The sequence below is a fragment of the Nipponia nippon genome, unplaced genomic scaffold, assembly GCF_047370975.1.
Source record: "Nipponia nippon isolate SJK-2023a ecotype South Korea unplaced genomic scaffold, ASM4737097v1 scaffold_2, whole genome shotgun sequence".
Classification (NCBI taxonomy): Eukaryota; Metazoa; Chordata; class Aves; order Pelecaniformes; family Threskiornithidae; genus Nipponia; species Nipponia nippon.
The window spans coordinates 98,703,663-98,730,404 of NW_028262336.1; the positions used below are offsets into that span (position 1 = coordinate 98,703,663).

General features: G+C 40.2%; 1 protein-coding gene across 8 annotated transcripts in view; it reads right to left on the reverse strand.

The window, feature by feature from the left end:
- The window catches only part of ENOX1 (ecto-NOX disulfide-thiol exchanger 1), a 369,896-nt gene that overhangs the window by 284,128 nt on the left and 59,026 nt on the right, over positions 1 to 26,742 (reverse strand). For all 8 annotated transcript variants that reach the window (XM_087756887.1, XM_087756894.1, XM_087756890.1 and 5 more), the window contains exon 2: positions 14,288 to 14,361. The gene's annotated coding sequence lies outside the window, so the exon portion shown is untranslated. The remainder of the gene's footprint in view (positions 1 to 14,287; positions 14,362 to 26,742) is intronic.

Sequence of the window (26,742 nt, forward strand, 5' to 3'; positions counted from 1 at the left end):
TACCACTAGAAAAATAATACCACACTCTGGGATAAAAGAAAAACACTATTATTGGAAAGAAGCTTCTTCTTTAGCTTGCCAAGCAGCTACCAGCCTTCCAAGCAGCAGAAACGGCATACAGTAGGGTTGCTATACAACATAATCAGTGGGACTTGGAGAATTGCTTTGCCATTTCCAAACGTATAATGACTGTTCTGAAACAACCGTGTTTTGCATAAGGAGGATTTGAAGGGAAGCAGGTGGCTACTCACTACAGTAAACATCGTGCTGCTGTTAGGGATGGGGTAGGAGGAGGGCAAGAGCCTGGTGACAGAGTATTTTGTTTCCTCGTGACCATCTCGGACGAGGTCTTGCAGGGGCAAAATACAGCTTTGCTGTGACACATCATCAGTCCACGGAAACTCTAGTCTCCAAAGGTTTTTACCTTTTAAAACATGGTAATAACTATCTGGCTAGATTGATTTCTTGCTTTGCCCTGATGATTTCATTGTAATAAAATTTGACACAGAGCAGTGCTATGTGTGAAGGGTCACCAAAGACTTTTGTAAGAACTCATTGTTAAAATTCAGGCACCACAGAGGAAAGAAAAGAGAGAGAGAGAAAGGAAGAAATTTGAGGTTATTTACTTGTCTCTAACAGGCTTGGATTACTTTCTGAGCATAATGAAATCCACCATACCATCTAGACACAACAGTGTCTACGCTTCATCAAAATATTTGTAAACAGCAGCCTCTTTTATCTATAGAATGGATCAAATTCTGCTCACCACAGATAATTTCAGAAGGATTTTCCAGAAAGAGGATGCTTTCAGACTCCACCAAATACAGCTTGCCTGCTCCGCTCACATTTCAAATTACCCAGTCTAAACATTATCAATAAAATCAAATATATAAACACAAACATATATATTTCCTTTGGGAAGAAAGAATTGCAGCAGCCAGGCTCTGTTAACTGAGAGGGTATTTCCCGGCAAAATCCCACTAATTCTAATTCCCACCACCAAAACCCTGCCCTCACCAAAGGGAAGGACTGCAGGCTTGGGAAATAATTCACAAAGAAAGTCAACCACACCATCAGTGGGAGGTGAGCTGTGTGCTCTCCTCTTCCACCAACACACCAATGTGGTTCTTTTGTTTAATTAACTTATGCCTGCTGACATTTTTCTGGGGATTGTGCCCATTTGTGTAGACCACCAAGATTACAGAATAGCACAAACATGTCCAGCAAAGTGCCCTTAACAGGCCTTTGCTTGCCAAAAGAGAACTACCTCTATTCTCAGTCAGACTTACGAGAAAGCATTTGTGTTTAAATGGAAAAACATATTAATAACTTCCCTGTTTCTTCCCTTCTGCAGGCTAATGTACTCCAGAAACAGATTTTTTTTTTTTTCAAAAGGGTAGGAATATATCTGGAAGAGCTCCTTATTAAACTACTGGCTACACAGAGATAATACCGTCCTGGGGACAATTTTCTCCTGTTACTTTTAATGTTAAGTAGCATTTTCAAAATCATTTTGTCAGACAGTTCTTCCACACGGGAAGGGCTTGAATTCTGATGGCCCTGAAGTAACAGTAGCATTGCCTTTGCTGTAGAGCCAGCTCTACAAGATACTACATGTCCTTGACTTTCACTATTTAAAAGTGCACCTTTCCTGGTAGGATTTTACACTAAAAACAATCCCTTTAGGAATGCAGAGGACCCAGTTTGAATCCAGAAATAATAGTAGTAATGACGTTAATAAGAATTGTAATAATGAGCCGTTTATTGAGCTTAGCAGAATTTTATCTTACAAAAGAAGATGTCCCATATCTCAACTTACGTAGCAGAGTAGCTACCTTTAAGCCCTGAAGTGGCCGGGCAGTTAGACTAGATGGTCATTGTAGGTCCCTTCCAACTGAACTATTCTACTCTAGTAGATGAGCAACCATCATTACCAGTGCTCCCATTTAAGAAACAGGGAAGCCAGAACGCAGGCCAATACCATCACCGCCCAGTGGAAAGTGTCAGAGGACGAGTTGGTGGTACAGCAAGTAAAAAATGCCCAAACATTTGAACTCTGGGCTTTAGTTGGTAGACCACTGTGCCTCCATACCGAAACACAAGACTCCTAATGTTTTGAGCAGGAGTAAGGAAAGAGGGTCTCAGTCATAACCCGTATCAGAAGAAGCGATTTTGTAAATAACAATTATTCTATCAACTGATGCACGGCAAAGATTGGCAAATAAGGGAAGAGTTCTCAATTACTTTTTCTTACACGTTCAAATACGCTAATACAGCTAACTTATGGCATGCTGCCTTTTAGCTTTTTAAACTGTTCTGTTACTCTTCTGGTTTTGTATGCTCCCATGGTGCCTTGCATAAGGATCACTTATTCAGTGAGAAGGCGGCAGGGGATGAACCTCCATTAAAATGGAAAACATGAGCCTGGAATACTTCATGTTAAGCATAGAGAGAAATTTGCTTTCTGATGAGAAATAAAACAGACCCTTGAACTAGAAAGTCAATGACAGAAAAAAAACCCATGAAGATATGATTTATAGTAGTAAAAGAAAGTTATTCAGGAGTCAATAATTTTCAAAAGGATTAACAGAGCATATGCAGCATTACCCATAATGAGATAGGATGAGTATGGCAAGCTCAATTTGCATGCTATTTAGATTCAACAGATAGTTACACTGTTGATATCTAAAGTGCTGTTGTTGTGACAGTAAAGGTAGAGGTCCTGTACATCCTCTGAAAATTAATACAGTTCAGAGAAAATGATAAAAATTGCAATTCTTTCGGTATCTAGTGGGGTTTAAACTATACAAGAAGGATGGTCCTTTAGATGACTAAATTTCCTTTTTATCGTCAGGTCACGGGGGTTGGCTAAAAGGCATCAAGGTAACTTTTTGAATTCACATCTATCTACCTCTGGGATTCAACCAGGAGTTTAATGCCGAATGGAAAACAGTAGGTAAGCATGAAAGCTGAAGTAATTTATCACTGCTATCTTTTCAACAGATAAGCATTTCTTTGTTTGAACAAATACACATTACAGTACAGGAAAACAAAAATGTTTTGAACAGCACAGTTTCCATAGGGCTTCAGCATAATGAAATTTCAGAAAACATTCAGTATAAAAGTTTTGGTGCACAGAAAAGATTATTAATTTTCCTTCCACATGACAAATAGATAAATACCTCTGTGAGAAACACAATTTTAAGTACCGTACACTATTCAGGTTCATATTTTTCAATGCTTCAGAAAGCATGAAGAGGTGTACTTAAATTATTAATTTCTCAGCATATAAAGTTTAAAAAGCCCAAACAATTCAATTGAAAACCAGTTCAGTTGATAAATAATAACAATTGTTTTTCCCTAGACTGTCACTTACAAACCCAATCTTGATTCTGAAACAACCTGATTTCTTTCCGTCTCATACATCATTACCAGTCCTAATGATTCCTCTGATCCTCCCACTGCAACCTCACTGTCTTGTATTTGTGCTGTCAGCAGCAGCCGTATCACCAATCTATGTTTCCTTTTTGGTCATCGCAGTGATTAATCGATCGGAATTTAGTGTACATCTCCTTTGGATGGTCCATGCCCCATTCTAATGGCTTTGGCTCAGCAAGGTAAACAAGAATAAAGAGCTATATAGTCCTTTCTCCTCCCCCAGTGAATATGAGGGAAAAATACAATTATGAATGACATACAAAATCCAGCTACCATGAATAACAAAGAGTAGAAAAGAAGGTGTTTGTATTTGTACCCATCAGATAAAATGTACAAGGTTCTAACATATACTCAGATGGTTTTTAAAAGCTGATAAAGACAATTGGAATCTGGAAGCATTAGTGTTAGAGGAAATAAATTATTATGTGGGTTTTCTCTTGTTTTCTATGTGATTAATTAAAGGGAGCCAGGTATCTATTGTGTTTTGACACTAGTGTCAGATGTGACTGCAGATACACTGATCCAAATAGTCTATCGAAATGGAGAAGGAAAAAAAAGAAGCTCTAAGCACAACCCACTGTTTGTACCAAATGTTTACATGAACCTAACAAATTTGAAGAAAGATGGAAAGGGGGTTGCCCAATCAATGCTTCCTGCCACAGCTAGTGGCTATTGGAAGGAAAAGGAGATGGGTCCTCTTAAGAATAACAGCAAGCACAGACAATAAGGAAAAAGAACTGTAAGGCTGTCTGTAGACAGGCAACCAGGGAAGAATAAAAGTCAACAGAAAGGATCCTAGCGGTTCTTCACTGGGTTGTTGAATCTTCGAGGAAGAGAAAGAACTTAAAAAGGAGCAAAGAAAATGCCTTTGGAGAAAGGATGGATTTTACAATGGGAAGGAAGTCTCAGGGAAGATTGAGAGCTAAATGTGGAAGCCAGACACAAATGAAGCTAAATCAGTGAGAGGAGAGAGAAGCTGCAGAAATGCACAGAAATGCCTTGTTTTATTTCCATGTTCACAAAGCAACGTAGAAAGTCACTTTGGTTTAAAAAAGTCTAGTCCAGGCTAGCAGCCCTTGCACATCTCATATGGCATTTCACACTGTGCTAACTTCCCTTTGCTCTGGGCCTCCAAAACTACTTAGCTCTGGTATTCCAACTTTAGGGTAGAAGGGGATCACTGAAGACGACCATTCCTCTTCCAGTCCTTTTAAGACTTCTTGACTAGAGAACATGTTTCCTGCATGCTTAAATTCTTACAAGGATTCATAATTTAGTTTATGCCCTCCAGAGCAGGCAGGATTCAAGAAACTCAGCCCATGGGCTGGCAAGTTTTTCATATGTTTCTTGAGATATTCACTACTTACAAGCCTGGTGAAGTTTACATTCTTCCATGGATGATAATCCCTTACTTCTCGGGGAAAGATGGTGAGAATACAGTTTTTGGCCTAACACGACACAGCTCTGCACACCGCCTGCCACAATCCCAAACCAGTCTGCAAAGAGGCGAGAGCAGCTCTGTAAAGAAGCCTTCACCAAAGAGCAACCTAGGAATGACAAGCGGATGGATGGATGATCTATGGCTGGGCAATATCCACGCTAGAAGCAAGAAGCTCTCAACATTTTTATCCCTTTCAAATTTTCAAAAGCACAATGTAAAAATTCATGTCTGCTGAACTGGCGACAAGGAGAACTGGAAGAAAGATGATGATGTGGCATAATGAGGTTACAAACCAGACAACAATATGTCTGCAGTGTAAGAAAGTTATATAATCATTTTCGGAGTCGCCTGTATCAACTCAGAAAGAAAGGTAGTCTCTACCAAGAGAACGTATTGCAGCAAGTCCTCTCGCTGATTTAGGATGGTAGCGTTTACCTTTCCTTATAAGCCATCAGAGAGACAATCGTATATTGTGTAAATACAGTGGGGACATGGATTAATTTAAAACCTATCACATAATCTGATGAGATTTCCCCTGAGATCTCCTAACACTTTGCAGCACTGTAAGCCATTATTTCCATACTTATTGGAAATAACGTCTGAGCCCAGGCAAGGCACAATATTCCCTCTGAGAGCTGTCATGACGGGAGTGGAATTAATTCTTATTGTCACTGTACACATTGAGGGTCTTTTTGGCATTATTAGCATGTACCCCAAATAGTATTTAAATCCATGATGATACAGTATACCATACAGCAGTATCATTTGGGGCCTCCTAAATGTAAAGCTACGTTCCTTGCTACATATGCTGAACGCAAGTCAGATTTCACCTGCATTTACATAAGCCTGATGCAACTCCATCATCTTCAGTAATCAACCTCCTGGCTCATGCCAGTATGGAATCAGAACTAGAGCTGTGATATAACAGAAGTATCCAATACCTTTTTAAGATGCAGTTTATTAAGGAGATAGACCTTAATCACAATGAGCTGTGATACTAGTTGTCATAGTTCAGAGGATAAGCAAGAGGCTTTATTTTTTTCTTGCAGTTAAATTCTTTCATTCCTACTATGGAGTTACTTATCTATTTTAAATGTTCTCCAGATGGTTGCTGTTACCAGATGTGGACAGACCCGTTTGTGCTTCACTATGAAACTAGATATGGTGGCATATTTGGATGTATTGAAGACTCGGCTGTATTATAAGAGTTTTTAGATTTCCCATCTATTCTCCTGAAAACTTTTTACCCCGTGTTTCCAGCTTATTTTTGCAAGCAAACTTTCTCTGTTTCTAGTTGATCTGTTTCTCTTACGTGATTCATTCAAGGATGCTTGTAACGCTGCAATTTGTCACCACGGAAACAACTGTTCCGTCACTATAGCTGATGTCACTGAATGAATCAAGTAAGAAAACCATGGAAATGATTTTTAAAAACCCACAAAAAATCAAAAAACAAAAACAAATTCAGTAACAATTTGGAACAACCCAGAGAGAAATTCAATTGAATGTGATGACTTAATTTCAGAGTTCAGAATTGCAGGGGGTTTTTAACTTTTTATGTTTCTCTGTGGGTGGAAGCCAGTGAGTAAAATCCAGTCAAATGGGTTCTAGCAGGCCCGTTTCATACCCATCTCACAATGAGATTGTTGCAGCTTCAAACCCATCTCTGCCAAAACTTTCACGGGAAGCTGAGGCACGGCAGACTTCTCCCCAAGGGCATGCTGAGATCTGACTTGTCCACTTAATTAGCCACTTAACCGTTCTAGCCAGAAAGGCTGAACATGCTGCTGTCTGCAAACAGCCTGCCATTGCCCAGCAGCTTTAAATATTTTATATATATATCTTTATCTAGCTCCATTTTCCTGACAGAAATAACTGTAGGCCAGAAATCTTTTCAGCTGTTGTTCCCTACCCATGTCAATGCTACAGTGATGTCTATTTTATGGATCAATGTTGATTTCCATCCAGGATTTTGTAAAGCTTTGGGGGAAAAACCTTGGGAAAGGAAAGAGAGATACTATTTCATAATACAGGGCAGCCTTTTGGAGATTTACCCATAACTCAAGTACAAATGCAGGATAACCACATTTTTATTTAAATAATATATTTCTGTATTTAGCAGGAATGTAGATAAACCCATTTAAGATTTTGGCTAACTTATAAATTTCTTACATATTTCTTATAGCTACTAGTAACACACAGCTAAAGATGCCATTCCAAGGTGATTCTAACTTTAGAAATAATAATAAATCATATTTATTGTATTATCTTAATGTCTTTATAATTTTGCCACATTTTGCATGAAAAGATAACTTCAACTTTATTTCTTAAATAATATCATTGATGCTGACTTACTAAGAAGCAGCCACTTTCATCACTATCGCACATGAAATCTCTGGGGGATTAAACTTTAGGAGAGACTCTCACAAAAGAGAAGCGCCTTTTTTAAAGCCTTACTAATTAAATGCAATTAATTTACTAGTGCCCTGGAATCGCAGGTATTAAAAAAATAATAAAATCCCCAAGCGCTTTTGCTTTGCATGTGATAAATGCTACTATCACTCTTTCCTTTTAGGGAAAATACAGAGGAAATAATATTAGGTGACAGTGAAGTTCATCACAGCAGGTCCATTGAGATTGTCAGGGTTCATTAGCATGTGTGTGACTGCTAAATAATGGAGTTAATTTTAGGTTGAGTGACATATTTAGAAAACTATGAATCACCTTATTTTGTGAATTTAATCAACCTTTGCTCTTCCCCGGATAGCTCAGCATACACCTGCAATATTAAGTTGGAACTGACTCTTTAGTCTTGCAGCCCTCACAAATACCAGTGGTTTGCAAACTTTCAAAACCATCAGCTGTATTAAATGCTGGCCTCCAGGAAGGAGTTCAACACAAATAAAGCATCATAATTACAGAGAAAACAAAAATGAAAAAAACTAAGAAAGCTGAAGAGGAGGTTTTCTTTAACTGAAGTTTTAGCCAGATTTACGCTAAAATCTCAATTTGCTTTGTCTCTAAGAATAAAAACGCTAAAGTCTACAAAATACCAATGCAGAAAGATTACTTCTCTGGTTAGTTTAAAAAAAAAATGGCTCCAATTAAAAAAATTTAGTCAATCCTTGAATGCCTCTTTGCGATACTCTGTTAGCCCAATTAAATCACATTACAGGAACAAAAATTTCACTGCATGTGGATCTTTCAGCTCTGGCTTCTGAAAAAGGCTATTTTCAAAGGCAGGAAACATTTTTTTCAAAGTTTAGCTTTATGTGGAAATAAGTCACAATTCCTAGCTAATGTGAGCTATTCATTTATTTTTCATTGGATGTCTTCTGACCTCTTAGCACCAAGTTCCTCTTCATTTCTGAAAGACGTTCTATTAGCACTAGATTTGATATTGAACATGACAATATTTAGGTAACACAGTGGGCTTTATTATGTAAAATTTAAGCTGTGAAGATATGCGCTTGCAAAAAGCACAATTACTCTTCAGTTTCATATTTTGAATATGCAAACAAGTTTCTTGTGGATTACTGGCAGCTACAGCTTGGGCTCTGACACTGAACTGTTTGTTATTAATACGCAAAGCAATTAATGTAACGATAAATATGGAAAAGAAAAATATCAACACTATTTACATTAGTTAGTTACTAGGAGGTAAAATACTTTATCAGCTGTAATACAATACAAATTGCTGCAAAGCGTTTAATACAATTATAACATGCATATATTCAAAGCACTACAGTTTATATTTTAGGTCTGTCCTCCTGGGATCAATTTGTGATACTCTATGCTGGGTATCTTGTCTTGACAAAATAATGATACTTCATTCCCTTGTCGCTACATTTGGCTACCAGACACTTTATGCACGGGTAGGGTTACAGACCCAATCATTGCGCAGTGAATAGCAATGCGCATCACTGGGATGCACGGGGATGGGACGCAGAAGGCGTGATTAGTAGCTATGCAGAAAGCACCACACATGAGTGTGCACCTGCCTCTCCAATTCGGAAACACTTTCCTCGAGGAAACACAGTAAAAAAGCATAACAGAATCAACAGCAGGTCATATCCACTTCTTTACTGTTGCCATTGGTTTCTTGAATGTTCATATTAAAAAACCCATTCGGACTTTTACCATCTTCACCCCATGCATGCATGGCACGTAGTGAGAGGCAGCAACTCTGCAATGGAGCTTCAGGAGGTCTAAAGAAATGATTCTTGCAGGTGAGTACTGTAAGGGGGACAAAACACACTCACATCATAAGGGGACTGCCGCTTTATTAAATACTCAAAGTCATTAAGCCATTTAAGCAGAAAGACTGCCTCCATTTTCCTTTGTGTTCTTGCATTTGGAATTAAATTTGTGTTCAGCGTTACTGGTGTTATAAACAGTAACCAATCTGAAACAAGACTATTTCAAAGCTCCTTATCAATGCTTTAATTTTTAAGTCTGACAGTTGTGTAACACATTACTGACATTCTCAATTAATAACACCGTGTGTTACTGGGTAACATACAGCACGTTTAGCAGCGCGACTCAGTCACAACCGTTCCAGTGAATCAGAAGAAGACATTGCTCCCAGGTTCCCAGGTACCAAAGTGGCATCCCTGCAGTCACCTATTGTAAGCACGCATTTTCTAGCACTGCAAAGGGAGACAAGTGGTCGCAATGCCTAGCCAATTCAGAAAAGGGAAGCATTTTAACGTGCAACTTCTTTGCATAACTTTGATAAATAGAAGGGACAACACAGCAGAGACGCACATTACTAAATATGGCGCAGTGCCTAGATGGGGAAGCAAATCAAAAATGAACAGGGAACCACTAAAAGCTGACACCTTCTTTAACCAAACCAAATTGCTGCTGCCCAGTTGGTAGCGGCTGATGCACAGCCCTGCTTTGTTTCCCAGCTGCTCCACGGGGCTGCTTTAAAGCTCACCGAGAGCAACATACTCCTTTTTGGAGGAAGCCTCAAGTAAGGACAAGAATAGACAAAACATCTGTATGTAACTCCTGGCTCAGCGCTGGCTGAGGGCTGTTACAACCCTACTTTTTTGCTGCAGCAGCCTCAAGACTGCTCTGACTCACTTCCCTGCAGACCATGGCCCCGAGGAGCGAACACAGCGGTTAGAGCCTGCTGTTTCATCCACGTTCCCCTCTCCTCTGAACAGAGCTCCCTTGCTCAAGTACTCCAGCAAGGAGCTGTTTGAGGAAACAGCCGTTCAAACCCAGCACTGTCCACTGCAGCGTACAACCTTTCTGGTTGTAAGGGGAGGAAAACAGCCACCCTGCACCTCTGGAGGGGTCTTTTGAGTCATACACACCCACAAGACTACCAGCCACCTTCCTCCCCGCTACGTCAGGCCATGCAGCACCTTGGGTGACCCAGCTGCAGGGAACAGCCAGGGGATGGCCTCCCGGGTAGGCGACCGCAGCCCACTGTTAATTGACAGCAATGCCCGTGCAGCAGCGCCGAAGGGCTCCATGCCCTGCGCGGGAGCTTTGCCGTACGGATGGAGGAGGCACAACCCTTCCAGCTGAACTTCCCAGCTTCTGCCTTCTTGTCACAATTTAATGTTAGTTTATGTGTTTAATGTTTCAGATTTGCATGTAGTTTAAAAAAAATAAGTTAGAGCATGCCAGTTATTTCTCCAAGGTTTCAGAACACAAACTTTGCAGTTCTTCTGCTGTTTGGCATAGGCTGCCACAGATGGAAGACAGATATCTGTCCGCCAACATTTAAAGAGGACCAGATTTTTTTGTTTAGAAATTTTAGCTGTTTAGCACTCCCAATTGTACAATCAGCCAGACCAACCCCTCCCTCCGTAACAAGTGCACACACGAATGTACAAGGGAGACCATTGCCTGTGCAGGATTCACACGCGCAGAGACGTCTGCAGTGCGTTGGGACTGCCTCGACGGTTAGTTTTGGGAAGAAAGGAGCCAACTTTTTCTAACCTGGCTTGGAAAGCTCTGAAACTCATGTACCTTTCTGCCAAAAGGGAGCTCATTTACTGAAAGGGAAGGAAAACAAGGTTACCCAGTAGCCATTTCAGCTAACGTCAGCTGGGAAGATTTGCTATTTCTGAGTCCTTCCAACCCAAACATCTGAGGGAAGTTGTTGAATTGGTGGATATTCTTGCTAAATCAGCCGTGCTACTTTCCCAGCTGATGGCTGCCTATTTAGACTGACCTCAAATCCTCCAGCTTCCTCCCCCCAGAGTTACAGTCATTCTCTGCCATCGCACCTGATCTTTCACAAAAGTTTCTGCACCTTCCAGGCTTGTCACAACAACACTTCGACCATAAGCCAAAGTCAACTTGACACAACAGATTTCATTTTTGTCTCGGAGGCACACATATGCCACGAAGACTGCAGTTCATCACCTACGCTTTTCAAATGTTGCTGAGTACGCTCAAGTGGGATAGCGCTTTTGCAAACAGGGCAGCGCAGCTGCTTCTTTTTCTTCGTCCTTTTATTTTTTCTTTTAAAGTAAAAAGTTGCTTAAAGCAAGTCTGTTTGAGGTTAAGTTCACAATTTATGCTCAATGAGTTGCCTTGTGCTGTGTCCAAAACCGGCACAGAAACATTGGCGCCTTTTCCTGGAATCCTGTGCACAACCTGGGGAATGGGGCTTCCTCTTCTGCTCCAGCATCCCTTGAGCCCGAATACTTCAGGACTTCAAGATTTCTTCCTTATGCAGAAGGGTGGTGCTACTTGGTGGTGCCTGCGCGACTGTGTGCATGGAGGGAGAAGTTTCCAGGAGGAACAGAGAGTAAGCTATGCCATAAAAGTCCTACAGTGTTGTTGTGGTTTAACCCCAGTCAGTAACCAAGCACCACAAAGCTGCTTGCTCACCCTCCTCTGCCCTGCCCTGGTGGGATGGCAGAGAGAATCAGAAGGGCAAAAGTAAGAAAACACATGGGTTAAGAACAGTTTAATGATTGAAATAAAATAAAATAAAATAAAATAAAATAAAATAAAATAATAATAATAATAATAACAACAACAGCAACAACAACAACAACAGTAATAATAACAATAACAGTAACAACAACAACAACAACAATAATAATAATAATAATAAATTGTAATGAAAAGGAAAACAACAAAAAAGAGAGAGAGAAACAAAACCCAGGAAAAACAAGTGATGCAACCGCTCACCACCTGCCAACCAATGCCCAGTCAGTCCCCAGGCAGAGATTGCTGCCCCCCCAGCCCACTCCCCCCAGTTTATATACTGAGCATGACATCAAATGGTATGGAATAGCCCTTTGGCCAGTTTGGGTCAGCTGTCCTGGCTGTGCTCCCTCCCAGCTTCTTGTGCACCTCCGCACTGGAAGAGCATGGGAAGCTGAAAAGTTCTTGACTTAGTGTAAGCACTGCTTAGCAACAACTAAAACATCAGTGTGTTATCACATTATTCTCATGCTAAATCCAAAACACGACACTACACCAGCTACTAGGAGGAAAATTAACCCTATCCCAGCCAAAACCAGAACAAGTGCTTACTGCTTTCTTCCTTTCTACATGACTTCGTGGGAAAAATTCAGGGAGAAAATGAATACTGACAACTGACAGGCATCGGGCAGTGTCTTGAGGAAAGCAGGGAAACATGCTACCCCTCCGGGCAAGGGCACTGGTAGCGGAAGGGGAGAGGACAGACAGCTGGTTTGCTCCCAGAGAGGGATTAGAAGTCGCAGGTGAACCAAGGCCACGTGCCCTACTAATAGCAACAGCGTCCTGCTCAAAATAAGAAGCAGGTTCACACACTTGTTCTCCAGTTGGCTTCAGACATAAGCTGCAACACAGATGTTCACAGGGCACAAAGGGGACACCCAGCAGAGCTGGCTGCAAAAGAAAATTTACAGGAATGACAGCAAGTTGCCTTTTACAGCAGGCTCTCTAGAGAAGCAGCAAAAGGGAAGCTGTGATTTTTTTTCTGAAGCTCCTCCTTCTGTAAGATCCCACTGCTGCCAATCTCCAGAGACTGAAAATGAATTAAAAAGAGGAGGAAAAAGAAAAAAAAAAAAAACACAAAAAAGCAAAATAAAGGAGCAAAGGAGAAAACAAAGCAGAATAAATGAGACTGAAGAAATGCACCACAAAGAGGGAACAGATGATGTCATGGTTTAATCACGTGGTTTAAAGGCGAGAACTAAAGTCACATCCATAGATTTGAGAAATAAGGAAACGTAATCATCAGAAACACTGCTGAGATCTTCTGCGCACACTCTGAAAACACGATTAGACATAGGATCCTCTGACAGGCCTGGACACAGGTCTGAACATCCAGGAGATCCAGCAGTAAGACAATCATACAGTAAGTGATCCAGGCAGGTACCTGATCCCATACATAAAATGGAGACAATGGTTCTTCTCCAGCTTTTGCAAGACATCTCGGGACCTACAGATGACACACGCTATGAAAATATTTTGCATTCTGATTCTTACAGAACAAGCAACTTACTGCAAAAACTCACTTTTGTGGAGGCGTCCTCTACACCAAAAACTGGTCATGAATTTTATTCATAAGAAGAATTCAGCCTCTCCCCTATTATAAATCTTTTTAAAGTTTCTCACACCAATCAAGGTAAGTTCAATTGTTACATCCATGTATTCAAGAAACCTTTTCCTCTTTAGAGCTGAGACTCAAAAAAATTGTCTAGGTCTATAAACTCTTTAGAAAGAATAAAATCTTCTAAATCTTCTCTTGTTTCCCTTTCTCCATTGCTAGGAACTCAGCAGAGTTTCAAGCATCATAAAGCGTGACCTGACTTTTAAAGAAGAAATCACCTAAAAATTGCTTCGTTATATGCAAGAATGTATTTCTGAAACTGCCTGAATATTTTCTGTAAATGTTCCAAGTGAGATACTAGCTTCACTGAAATACTTCAGAAAATTTCCAGGAACTTAAATGTACCCAAGATTTTGACCTTTATAGCCATTTTCTTCCCAGTATTTAGTCACATTCATACCTTTACTACCTTTAGCAGGTGCAAAGAAAACCAAAGGAAACACAGACGAAAAACCAGTTAAAGCACAGCCTCAAGTATGGGGGAAGTCAAGCGTAGAGCTACTTCTTCCGGCTCACTGATTTTACCTTCAAAACTTCTTACTTGCTCATGAAGACTCACCTTTTTCTTCAGTCTGAAGTTAAATTTGTAAGTTTGGCTACACATTTCTCTCTGAGAAACTGTAAGCATCACACCCTTCCCAATTTCTGCCATACAAAGACCACATGTGCTACTGAAAATTCAGCAAGCAAAGATCCATCACACTGTCCCATTCATGGCAGCTGAGATTTATCAAGAGCTTTAAGAAGTTCAGCATTAAACTGTCAACAAAACTCACACACGCTCCAAATCATCCAACACAAAACATGAATGTATCCATTACACTTACCTATTTATTGCAGATATTCTCCAAGTTTCAAGAAGCATATAACCAAGAACTGCTTCAAGTTCAGAGTCCAAGATCTGAAAAGGAGATAATATATTTTTTTTAAAGTCACTAAAAGTATATTGCTTAAGCATACAAAAGAAAAAAAACATTATGGAAAATTACTATTTGAAAATTAGTTTATGAGCTAGTCCTTCTAAAGTTGTGCACCACATGAAAAGTGTTGTGGGTGATCAAAACAATAGCATGATAATTTATAGGCTATTAAATTTAAGATATATATAATACTGTGTAGATTCTTAGGCAACTTCCACGTATGAGTTCAAAATTAGTAGAAAACTCTGAAAACACATCAAATTTTCAAATAGCAATTTTGCTACAACTATCTGTAATGAAAGAACAAAACCAACATATTGAATATGCAAAACTGCCAGTGGCATAGCAGAAAATATAAATGTATTAGGAAACCACAAGCATCCGTATGTACATTTAAGCAATATTCTGCCTTTAGTTTGCAGCAAGACAGTGGCATGAAGAGGGAAACCACATGAAAAATCAAGGATATCATTATGTGCATTCCCTCTTTCTTGTCCAAAAATGCTGAACATAGCAGTTCTGCTACAGGTGTGAAATTCTAGATGTACATTTTTGTAAGCATATGTATAACATCTAATCACAATTAGTCCTAGAGTCTCTGTAAATTTTCCTGGTGATTCTCACACAGTGACCCTGAGCATAATGCGCTTGGTAAGTCTAATGTGCTTAAGAAAGCAAAAAAGAGGAGGAGGATGCATTGGGAGAAAGACACAGGCTCAGAAGACCAAGGAAAGACACAAAGGAGGAAAAAAAAGAGGAAAAAATAGGTCATGTGTCCAAATGCATTTGATCCGATCTTTGTTCTGGACACTGACTTCTGAGATGACCACATCAGCTTCACCATCATGAGTAGATGCTATATTGAGTATTTCTGTGGCACCGTTAGCATCTTTGAATTCTGCAGCAGGACACACTGTTTCACACAATGCTGCTAGACAGCCACAGCTCATAAAAAAATATAAATAAGAGTCCACATTAGAAAAAGTCTTGCCTCTTTCTTTTCCCCACCATTTTGCCTGAGCTTTTGCCTGCAGCTGCACCACTGGTACCCACCGCATGATTCCCAGTGTAGGCAAAGTGAATCACCCCATCAGAGTTAAGACAAATCAGTTCTAGAACAGTCTATACCCACTACGCATCCATGGTCAGCTGGCTGGGAGCACCTAGGTGCTCCAGCTGAAGAGCAGGCATTTTCTTTTCCAAAGGCTCAGCCCACTGAAGGAGTCCTAGACTCCCTCTGTTCCCTTCTGTGAGCTGGTAATTTTCAAGCAGAGAGACAAAATGTAAATATCAGCATGGATAATTATTTCACTGCTCATTTTTTGCAAGATAATCAGACAGAAAGATAAGGCTCGCTCTGAGACACAGAAGCAGTAGAAATTTTTATCCAGCAACTGCATGAAAGATTCTGCCAATTCTTCTTACAAAAGCAACAGTTCATTGATTTGTAGCTGCTGCCTATTTTCATGTGCAAGAACAACAACTATAGAAATCTCTCACTGGTCTTCTCTACATATTTTCAGGCAATCTCTATAAACATGACAACTTCTACATTTATTTATTCTATGCACTGTGTTGCCATTCCTGCTGTTGATGTCAACTGCAGACAAGCCAGGCTCAGAAGCTTCCATCACAAAGGCACGAGCAACACCACTACATCTCTGCCCTTTGCATCTCCTACTCAATTCCCCAAAAGAAATTTCCACAATAAGGCATAGAGAAATCACAAAGAGAACGCCATTAAAGTTAATGTGAAAATCAGCCAAATATGACCTCTAATAGGAGTGGGAGCTATTTACTAGGTAATACCAATAAAAATCTGCAAGATCAGAGGGTGGCCAAAGTTTACGCTTTATTTTCTACAGTAATGTCCTCTGTTTTTTCTGCATTTCCTTCTCCATCAATTTGCCTTGTAACACTTTTTCCACATACATTCATTCCCCCATGCTTTGCTCTCCCCTCTTACTTTATCACCCTCATCTCTTACCACTGTTATGGCTGCATGTTTTATTTTCATTTGCAAGGCCTCTGCAGCTGACTACAAGCACTCGTGTTACCACACCTTGACAGGAGTTACCACCCATCAGTTGAAGCACGTTAACCACCTAAATGCATGCTGTTCTCTGGCTGTAACATCTTCAGCCAAGTGACCTTCATCATGGGTAGTAGATTCCAGCGGCTGAACTGTCAGGTCCAGCAAAACTTGTGTCATAAAGGTAACCTTCAAAACACCAACCAGGTGTAAAATTCTACTAATGCGGTAACGTGTGAAACAATATTGCTCAAAGACACGTCTCAAGGGATTGTTGACCTGAGAATTTCTTATGACATATTTATAGAGAAACATTATGAATTATTGCACGGCTGAGAGAGCTCTGTGACAGAACGTTTGCAGCCAAAGATAAGAACAATTGTATGTAAGTATAAGCACACAATTTGCTGGGCATAATATTAGTGGTGTTTATTTTAGAAGTGGCCACCCATCTGATAGTTCCAAAAACCTCACAGAGTTGCTAAAAGATGCCAGGGAAAGTTTTTACTTGTAGCACACTTTCCATCTTTAATAACACCAGCTGTCGCTTTTACAAACACATCATGCCCTTCACAGTTATCCCATATTCTGCAAACACCGAAAACCCCCCAAACCCTCCCACAGTTATTAACATCTGCTTCATTTACTGATTCTGACAAACTGAAGGACAAAGGCATGATTTAACAGATTGCTTCGTGTAAAGAAACAATGCAGTCCACGAAAGTATTCATCAAATGCCCCTGTCAGAAAGCTTTACAAAGCACAGCTTAATGAACGTATGCAAATTGCTATAATATATAAAATGCCTGATACCACTTCAACAAGTAATGTGCTTATGAAATCTATAGAGAATGGTAAGATAGATCAATCTAATTTGTCTTTGAAATAAAGTGATTTTGTTTCCTCCAGATAATTTCAATCTCTTTTTTTTTTATGCCTGGTGGCATGACAGCAATGCATTACATACAATGAACCACCGCTTTAGACCCTAGAAGATGTAATTATTCAATAGAAAAAGCATTCAGACAAACTGGAAGCACACTGGTACACTTCAATATTTTCCTTCAATGTTTTGACATGCTGGCATTTTTAAAAAATTGTTATTTCCAAGCCTTGCTGCATTTAAACAGCCCCTATTTTTTTTGCCGTTGCTTGATGTGAGGTTGAAGCCTGAGTGTAAGTCAGGCTGATATTTACAGCTTGCGGAACTGCTCAGGTCTGAAAGCACGACAGAAAACATCATGCAGCCGGGGTGATCACTGCTGCTGTTTTCAACATTATTGATCTAAAGATCTGATCATTTTCTTTTCATCAGGATAAGGAAAGAATGGCTTATGAGCTAAAATGATTTTCGATGAAAAAACCAATATTTTCTGGAGCTTCTTTCCCCTGATAACTGAATGTTCTTTTCACCAACTTACTTTAAAAAAAAAATGCATTTTCAGTGTGTTGTCAAAGAAGCCCACAATCACCCTTTATGAATTTATGGAAAAATAAACAGAACTTTTCTAATTTTTTACTTGGAAAATAACATATAGAAAAGAACATGGCATAGTAAACTCCTCAGAGTTTCTGGATCTTGCCTTTACTGCTTAGGACTAGGTGGGTATGGAAGAGAAAGAGCACCATGAGGTACCAGGATTATCTCCTTTTAAAGACCTTTTTTTCTCTGAAAACATCTGTCAGAGGAGCCTTGGTACAGCTAGCAATGCCTTGCAGCTGAGACGGATTATACCGCTGTTTCTGCCCTCTTTAGTAGAGGCACTACTCACTCTTTGGAAAAAAGTCCTCAGACCATCACGTGTACTAACACAAAACTTATAAGTTATAATTGTTGACCACCTTCTTGCACCTTCAGCACCCCCAGTCATCCACAGACTACAGATACAGAACACAAAATGTCTGGCCTCTTCATCTTCCCTTCAGTCACATTCCTCTGGAGTCTGGGATGGACAAGGTCCAGGGTGCAGTTGGCCAGTTCTTGTACATGCTATTTATTAGGCCTACAACTTCCCAGCTAGAGGGTGTCCACCACATTCTACAGAATTCAAGATTTCATGGGAAATCAAAGGAACTCCCATGGTGGGACCGCAAAAGGAAAACAAATAAACACTCTCTACGTAACACTTTCTTGGGTGGTTCTTGGTTACGTTATGCTAGGAGAAAAATCCCTGATGTGAATATGGTGCGAATGCTACCTGATAGTCTTAAGAAAAACTTTCCCTTCCCCAAAACAATAGTTTAATAAATAAACAGTTTCAACTCTAATCTTATATCATCCATTATATGTTTCGTGTTACTACAGAAGTAATTGCTGTTACTCTCAAAGGCAGACAACAAGTTTTGCTCAGTGCCTTAGGCAAAATGACTAAGTCGGGCAGTACTCAATGCAGGAATCTCAAATCTCTGCACCACAGCACCGCAGTTTCTGCATTGAGAATTAACTAAACTGTAAAATAAGAGTTCAGGTTGAAACACCATGTCAGAAATGTATTGTGATCTCCTAATTTTAAAGGCATTAACTTACAAAATCCCTTCCATTCTGTTACACTGAATATTCAGCATGTGCCAGGCACTGTGGAAAACGTTTTTATTTCTCTGCAAATGAATATACATTGGAGTGAGTGAGTGTAACATTTTTCTAGAATTGGATTTGTATCACTGACAATTAAGGGGTGATATCTTTAACACTCTGCATCACTTTTAGATGCCAGGTAGCAATATTTAACAAAGCAGGCTGTTCTCATTTTTGCATCTTTTTTTTGTATTTGAATTTGCAAGATGGTGGGTTATCTGGCTTCACATTCAGTCAAAGACTGAAATCTGGGAATAAATGAACATGCCAAGCCTTTCTTTATTATACCTCATTTCTCAGAGTAACTCTTTCAGGTTCCATCATTACCATCCCTATATTAAATCTATTCTTTTTAACATAAATCTGCAAGTACAGAAAAATGTCTCCCCTTTCAACTGTACATCGAGGCCAACAGATTTCCAGTTGATGTAGTTAATAAAGGCAAGTTAAGGAAGCTCCATCTCACACCTCCTCTCTTATCTCCTGAACCCATATGAAATTATACAAATTATCGTAAGTAAAATTAAATATTCTAATTTTTCCCTGAAATAGGGAGGAAAAGATTATTCTCGGGAGTCAATCTTCTTACAGCTCCCCTAAGATGCAACATCTAATAGATTTCAGGGTTAAAAAAGGGCCTCCTGTACAGATTTCAGTTTCCGTCTAATAAAACAGCTTTGATAAAGTATATTAACCTGCACACCATCATTGACAAAGTTACAGTCACGCTGTGTGCAATGGAGTGTGCTATGTGATAATGTAATAAAACTTTTTTTTTAACCTGTTACTTACTTTGTTTTTTTTTTCCCATCAGTGTTTAAAGTCAGGGAGCACTGCTTTAACAAAATAGGCGGGAAGCAGAGCCAATCCACCGAGTCCCATATCCCTACCTGCTAGCAGATTCCTGCCACCCATCCCAGTGAGGGCATTCACCCCTCGCTGTTACGGACAAAGCACCTATACTGGACAGCAGCATAATCAATAACAGCAAATGGTTCTAGGACTATCCTGAACTGACAGTGAAGTAGATGAGAAAGTGAAATGCTTTCTTTGATTAGCTTCTTGGCAAGCTAGTACAAATCCATGTTCCTTGTTGAAAAAAGAAAAATGAGGAGGTTTATAAGAATGCAGACCTTTTTCTACTCAAAGGAAGCTAATTTCTAATGGCTGAAAATGCCCTCTTTCCCTGACCTGTGGGAAAATGTGAGAAAGGACTCACTGCTCTAAAGTCTGTCTCAAAAGTAGCATCTAAGGTGCAAAGACTCCCAACCCGAAATACTTCTGTGAAAGTACAAAGTGTTGAGCAACTTTACCGTGGCAGGCACTTCTGAAGGGAAAGGGTCCTCACCTGCCCCAACACAGGCAGAAGAGGAACACAACACAGCCAGTGCTTTTGGTTTGACAATGTGGAGCCTAAGCTACCTTGCTGCATCTCTACAGATGGTCTGAGATATGCAGAAATGCGCTGCCATCATTGCAGTCTAGAGGTTGGAATAAAAACTCTGTAAGGAAATACATACTTCTTTTTTTTTTCTTTAAAAGAAAGGCAGAAGCACTAAGCTGCACTATTTCATCCCAGTGAGAGACTGGGTCAGCAGCTGAACACAATAGATGTAATAAATCTCTTAACCCTTCCCTTCCCCAGTGACAACTTCTGGGAAAACCATGTTCAGAAAATCACAAGAAATGTAAAAAGGGGTTCCAGTAAGTTGAATATAGATCATATTTTTCAAGAGTGAGAGCTTGAAAAGGACATCACGGGTAAGTTCAGCATGTCCAGGCCATTCAGTTGTCATGGAAGGTCCTTAAATAACATCTAGAACCACAATATCTGAAGATTATGATACCTCATTCCTGCATAAAAGGAAGAATCATTCAGAACTAGCCACCAGCGATGTCCAGCCTCAGAAATCACAGGTGGGTCAAAAAAATCCATAGAAGAAACAAGAGGACCATCATGTCCTCCTTGAAATGGACACCTATTGTAACAGGGGCCAGCTGCAATTCACAGGTGTTTGCTCACGTTATTTTTAGCATTACAGAAGAGAAAGGCCAACATTCCCTCTTGTCTCAGAAGCAAATATAGAAGCTGGAGCTGTGAAGAGAAGCAGGATCAAACAACTTGAGGGGAATCTAGGAAGCCTTACTAAGCAGTCAGTTGTGCCTCCTGCTAAAAGTAGAGGACAGGCACCAAGATGTCATTCTCTGAAAAGTCAGAAATAATGAGGAATAGCTTATCAAGATAAGGATTATTAGCAGACAGGCTAGTGGCACAATTAGTTCACCACAGTCATGATAAAACAGTATTAGGAAAGCAAAGCAACTATAAGCAAAGGTAGCTAAAAATACCTGCCCAACGCACACTCCTCCAAGCCCTTCTCATCTCCAGTATGGTGATGCTTCAAAGTTAAATGTCCCAACAGACAACCCTGTACCCTGTCTACTAGCGTCAAGATGAAGCATTGTATGCCGTGGCAGGCCTGTAGTCTCCGAGGGTTGCGTGTCTCTATGAATGATGAGGATAGTTGCATTTTGTTCCAGTTACTGTGAATTAGGAGCAGAACCCTGTTGCCTGGCAAGCTTTCAGCACAGGCTTCAGCTGGGAAAAGTCTGGGTACAGTGCCTGGGCTATAGTATTGAAGGAATATACTACTCGGAAGGACGAACTGGGTCTTGTCTAGTTTCCTGATCTTGCTTTGTCCACGAGGACCACACAGGATCTGTTCCAGAGAGACACACACACACCACACAATCCCTTCCTAACACCACCAACAAAAGACCAAGACTGATAGCCCACATGTTTTTTGGGAAGGTAGCTGACATCCCCAGCTCCAAGGATCTGGCAACAGCAAGGAATTTCTTGCACTGACACCTCAGACTGTGACCTTCTGGCATCTGTTAGCAAACAGCAGAATCCACCAACCACTGGATTAAACATAAAATAGGTGATAGCGCAAACACACGAGCAGTGGCCAGTCTCCTTTCTAACCCCTTTGGTAATACTATGACTTCATATTGCATGCTTAATTATTTTTTTTTTTAACCTCTGTAAATGCTTCTATGCACTCTCACAAAACCTTCCCTAAATTTACCAAATTCTGTCTTCGAGTTATTTTGGTTTTCTGTTCAGCTAGTGCATTTGGAGTTTATTCTAGAACTTCACCTCTTGGGATGTTTGAAAAATTTCTTTTAATTTTCAGTCTAAATTCATTCAGGACTAATTAATGAACATGCTATCTTGTGCTGATATTATCCTTCAATTTCAACAGCTCTCCTCCCTCCCTGGTGTTTGCCCTCCGAAGGTATTTAGAACAAAGTCTTTTCCTGGATATTATATACAAATTATAGGGAACAGAGGCTTAGCATATTTTGTCAGAAAGTCTGACGGAAGGTAACCATCCGCTAAGCTGTGAGTGGAAAACAAAAACCTAATAGAGGAGGGGAGAGCAGTAGGCACCTGTCATGTATGAGCCATCTTTTTAGAGGCCTTGGAAAGTGAAAGATGTTGACCATAGACTTCCTCCAGCTCAAAGAGACTTGAAAACCAATGTATCTGGCATCAAAACCTCCTATTCTCTAGGTATATGCTGCACCTGCTTTAGTTCAGGTTGGACATTAGGAAAAGGTTCTTCACTGAGAGCGTGGTCGATCACTGGAACAGGCTCCCCAGGGAAGTGGTCACGGCACCAAGCCTTCCAAGAGTTCAAGGATCATCTGAATGATGCTCTTAGCCATATGGTTTAGTTTTATGTAATCCTGTGAGGAGCAGGGAGTTGGACTCGATGATCCTTAAGGGTTCCTTCCAACTTGAGATATTCTATGATTCTATGATTCTATGTCTATGCAAAAGGCAATTTTATCCACCCTTTTGTTTTTCAATGTAACCATCACACTTCCGTGTTGACCTCAGTGCCCTTCAAATGTGTTAGGAATGGTCTCAGGACACACAATGCATCGAGCCTCTCTGAGTCTCAAAGCAACTCGCTGCTGTCTCCAAGCTGTGGTGGCATTGCCATGGAGAGAACCAAAACTTCTACCTTCTTGAACCATGATGCCTGAAAATTCAATATATCCTACCTTTAAATACCCCAGGAAGTTTGAGGTCCAGGACAGAGGGATGGATCAATGTAAATCAGGTGGCCCTCCAGTACAGCTGCTCTGTATCGATCTCCCAGACTTCAGCACTTAGGGGGGATTTGTCTCACCGACTGCAGATGTCAATATCTGAGCTCATCACCTTGGGCTACCCTTAACTGAGAGAGAGAAATAGGTGTCTCTAGGGCTCAATTCCTCTCATCCTAATGTGGATATCTAAAATAGCTTAGATGAATTGCACCCAACTGTAGGGTCCAATTATCATAAAAGGAATCTAGGAGAGTAGCTTTGATGTAGGCACTTACACTGTAGATAACTCAAGGTAGTTGCAACAAATCTTACTGCTGAAGTCAGGCTCAGGAGAGCTGGCATTCAGACAGATCTGGAGTCACAAACAAAGGTTCAAAGGATGTGTTTTCAATGACACCATGATCTAATCTGTAAGTCTTTATTCAGTCCAGCCTTTTCTTGTTGAATTTTAAATAGAAGAATTTGAGATTTGGCTCAGTGATAGCAGCAATAAAAGTCATCATTCATCTAGGAAGACTGATTTATGAGAAAATATTAAAATAACTAAATATGTATAGCTTGACTAAAGCCACTATTGAAAGAGAAATATGATAATTATCTACAAGCTCTGGAAGGATGCACACACTAAGGATTTTTTTTTTTTAGTAGGGATTTTCAGGAAACCATAGCTAAGAGTAATGTGATTATACGAGCAAAGTAAAATTTAGGCTGACAGGGAAAAAATTCCTAATAATGAAGTGTATTCTATTGTAGAATAATCTTCCAAAGGAATTTGGCTGAAATCCAATCACATCTAAAGCCAAGTGGACGAAGATCCACAGAGAACAATCCTGCATTAGCTGCAAGATGGACTAGATGACTCAACAGCACTTTTTCATTTTTAAATTCCTATCATTCCACTGTATAAAGTAATCCAATAAGCCAAAAGGAAGAGGGAAATAGGCTTAGCAACAACCACACAGCTGTCTCTTCTCCGAGGTCTGCACATCTGCAAGATGCACTGATTGGACTGAGAGAGGAAACATCTGTATGTGGTCAGATACTGTGTTAATTCGGTGCTACGAAGTCGTATGCCTGATGTCCCCTTGTCCCCCTTGCTCCACTCCTTAATAAAATAACATTACCAGAAGAATCGACCCTGTGTTGTAAATGCATCAATCATGATTTTTGCTGCACCAGCTACTCATAATTGGTTTAAGCTTTCTTGATCTCAGATGCCAAGTGGTGTTAAACAGAAAACAAAAAATAAATAGCCTGTAGGCACATATTTCCACTGAAATAGTCTTGCCACATGTTGATCTACAAGGAGTAGGGTAGCAATGTTTTCCTAAAGTTGTGAGACTCAGTTTTAAAGCTGTGCAATAGTTTACTCCTAAATTTTGAAGAGGCTTTGACATTTTATAGCTAAAAAATCTTGCTGAGAGTCTGTGTTACTATACACTCTGTTTTCTGTTACACTTAAGCCGCAAATAACAGAAGTCTTCTTAAAGAATGACTATTCAATTTAATTGCGGATTTGGTTTCCCTCTCCAGGGAATATTAGATAGTCTTAACAAAATATATATATATATATATATAAAAAAAATATTTTCTGAAGAAAGTGCTTTCAAGTGTAACACTAGCTTTCTACAACCCATTGCAACTCTACTTTTCCCCCAGCAGTCTCACTCTGTAATGCTGACTAAACCTCTTCTACTCACTTCATGGAGAGGTCTGAGAGTTCAGAGAATGTATTTAGGATGTATAGCAGGGGACAACTTTTCTAAGGAAGATTTTAAAAGAACATCATCATCTGAAAAATAGATCTGCATGCCGTAGGGTTTTTTGGTTGGCCTTTTTTTTGGTTTGTTTTTTGTTGTTGTGGGTTGTTTTTTGCCTCAAGTGCTCAATTAAGCATACAACAGCAGAGACAGGATTTCTGTTTTTCAAAAGAAGGAATATTAATGGAAATCTATGTCTGCATAACAAAGCAGTGATCAACAGCTCATAGCTTATGCCACTGATTCTCAATTATTCACATAATTTCTCCTTGATTTCTTCCCCTTCTCCAATGAACTTTCCAAATCAGAACCCAAATTACTATTTTCCTACCTTCTTTCCTTTGTCAAAGGAGTTAAGACAAAGCAAATATTAGAATTTTGCCACATGTAATCTTTCTAAATGCTTATACATTTGAGATTTTTCCTTCTCTCTTGTCTTAAGATAATACGAGACATAAAACATGAGTTACTCTTTAACCGATACAGCTGCTAATTCCCACTCCTGGCGACAGAGTTGAGGCAATAAAATGGCAGCTGTGTCCCTGCAGTCTACCTGCACCTGAAACCGAGGTTGCCTTAGCAAAAGCAACCCACTGCTTTTAATTGGTCTGAACATATGCCGAGAGGAAAACTGGTTGCCGCATTAGAGTTCAAAGGGGTTAGACACACACTGCTGCGGGACGGTGTTCAAAGAGTGGCCTGAAATGCCATAAAAGATAGAAGATAATCAGCAGGAAGGCATGGGGGCCGAGAGGCAGGTCTATGGACCACAGGGGTGCAGGTACAAGGCAGGGGCAGCAGGCAGGGGTAGGAAAAGGAGCAGATGGGGAAGGGGCCCACATGAAGCAGCATTTTATCACCTCCAAAACGACCACGAGGCAGAAGAAGCTGCCTACCAGAAAGCCCTAAAGATGTGAGAAGCTCCTTTTATCCTGCAGTTTTCTGGGGCAACCTGGGCAGAGCTCTGTATGCAAACCCAGCAACAAAGTCTCTGCTGCTGCCCTTGGGCTTCTTTTCTGCTTGATGTCTAAGCAAAGAAAAAAACAAAAAACAAATACCACGACCAGGGTATGATGAGACAGAGGAATGGAAAAGCTGATTAAAGCATTTTCCAAGCCCCATACAGAGGAGCAGATCAAGGAAGAAGTGGAAGGAATATTTTTTAATTATTTTTAGGAAATTATCACTAGGAAATCAGTTGTATTATACTTAACTCAGAAAGATATTTCTAATTATGATCTTTTAACCAAAAGCTAACCTTGCTATAGCTTTTCACTGAGTTACAATGTTGAAATAACTATGAAAAAAAATGGAGAGGAAATATTCTATTTCTGTTTTAACTAAATGGGTGAGAATCAACCATTGAAAACTAATTGCATGTTAGGACTACATGAAGCTCAGCTTGAAGGATGGCTTTTTCCTGCACTTAGCAGGATTGTCAACATAGCAAAGATGCTATGACATGAAAATACCTTCACAGCTTTACGGCAGAGTAACTACTTGATTTCTTTGTCCAGTTTTGCTTTGCTCTGTTAGAAGACATGTGGCCAGGCAGCAGCCACGAAGGCTACATGATTTCCTACTGCAGCATTCTGCCGTTATATGGAAATATCCGGAGAGAGGGATGATTTAAAGACGGAGTATGTTCAGACACGGGGAGTTTCTCGAGGATGGGTAGGAAAGGGAGAGACAGCCATTCCTGCAGGGATGAGCGGGGAGCAAACTCACAGCAAGGCTCCAGAGGTGACAGAAAGAAAGGGACTTCGCTCATGGAGATCTTCCAGTGAGGATTTCATGGCATCTGTGGTTAAACTTGAGAGCTGCAGGCTGGAATGAATGACCAAAGGGAAAAGATTATCCCAAGGAGACC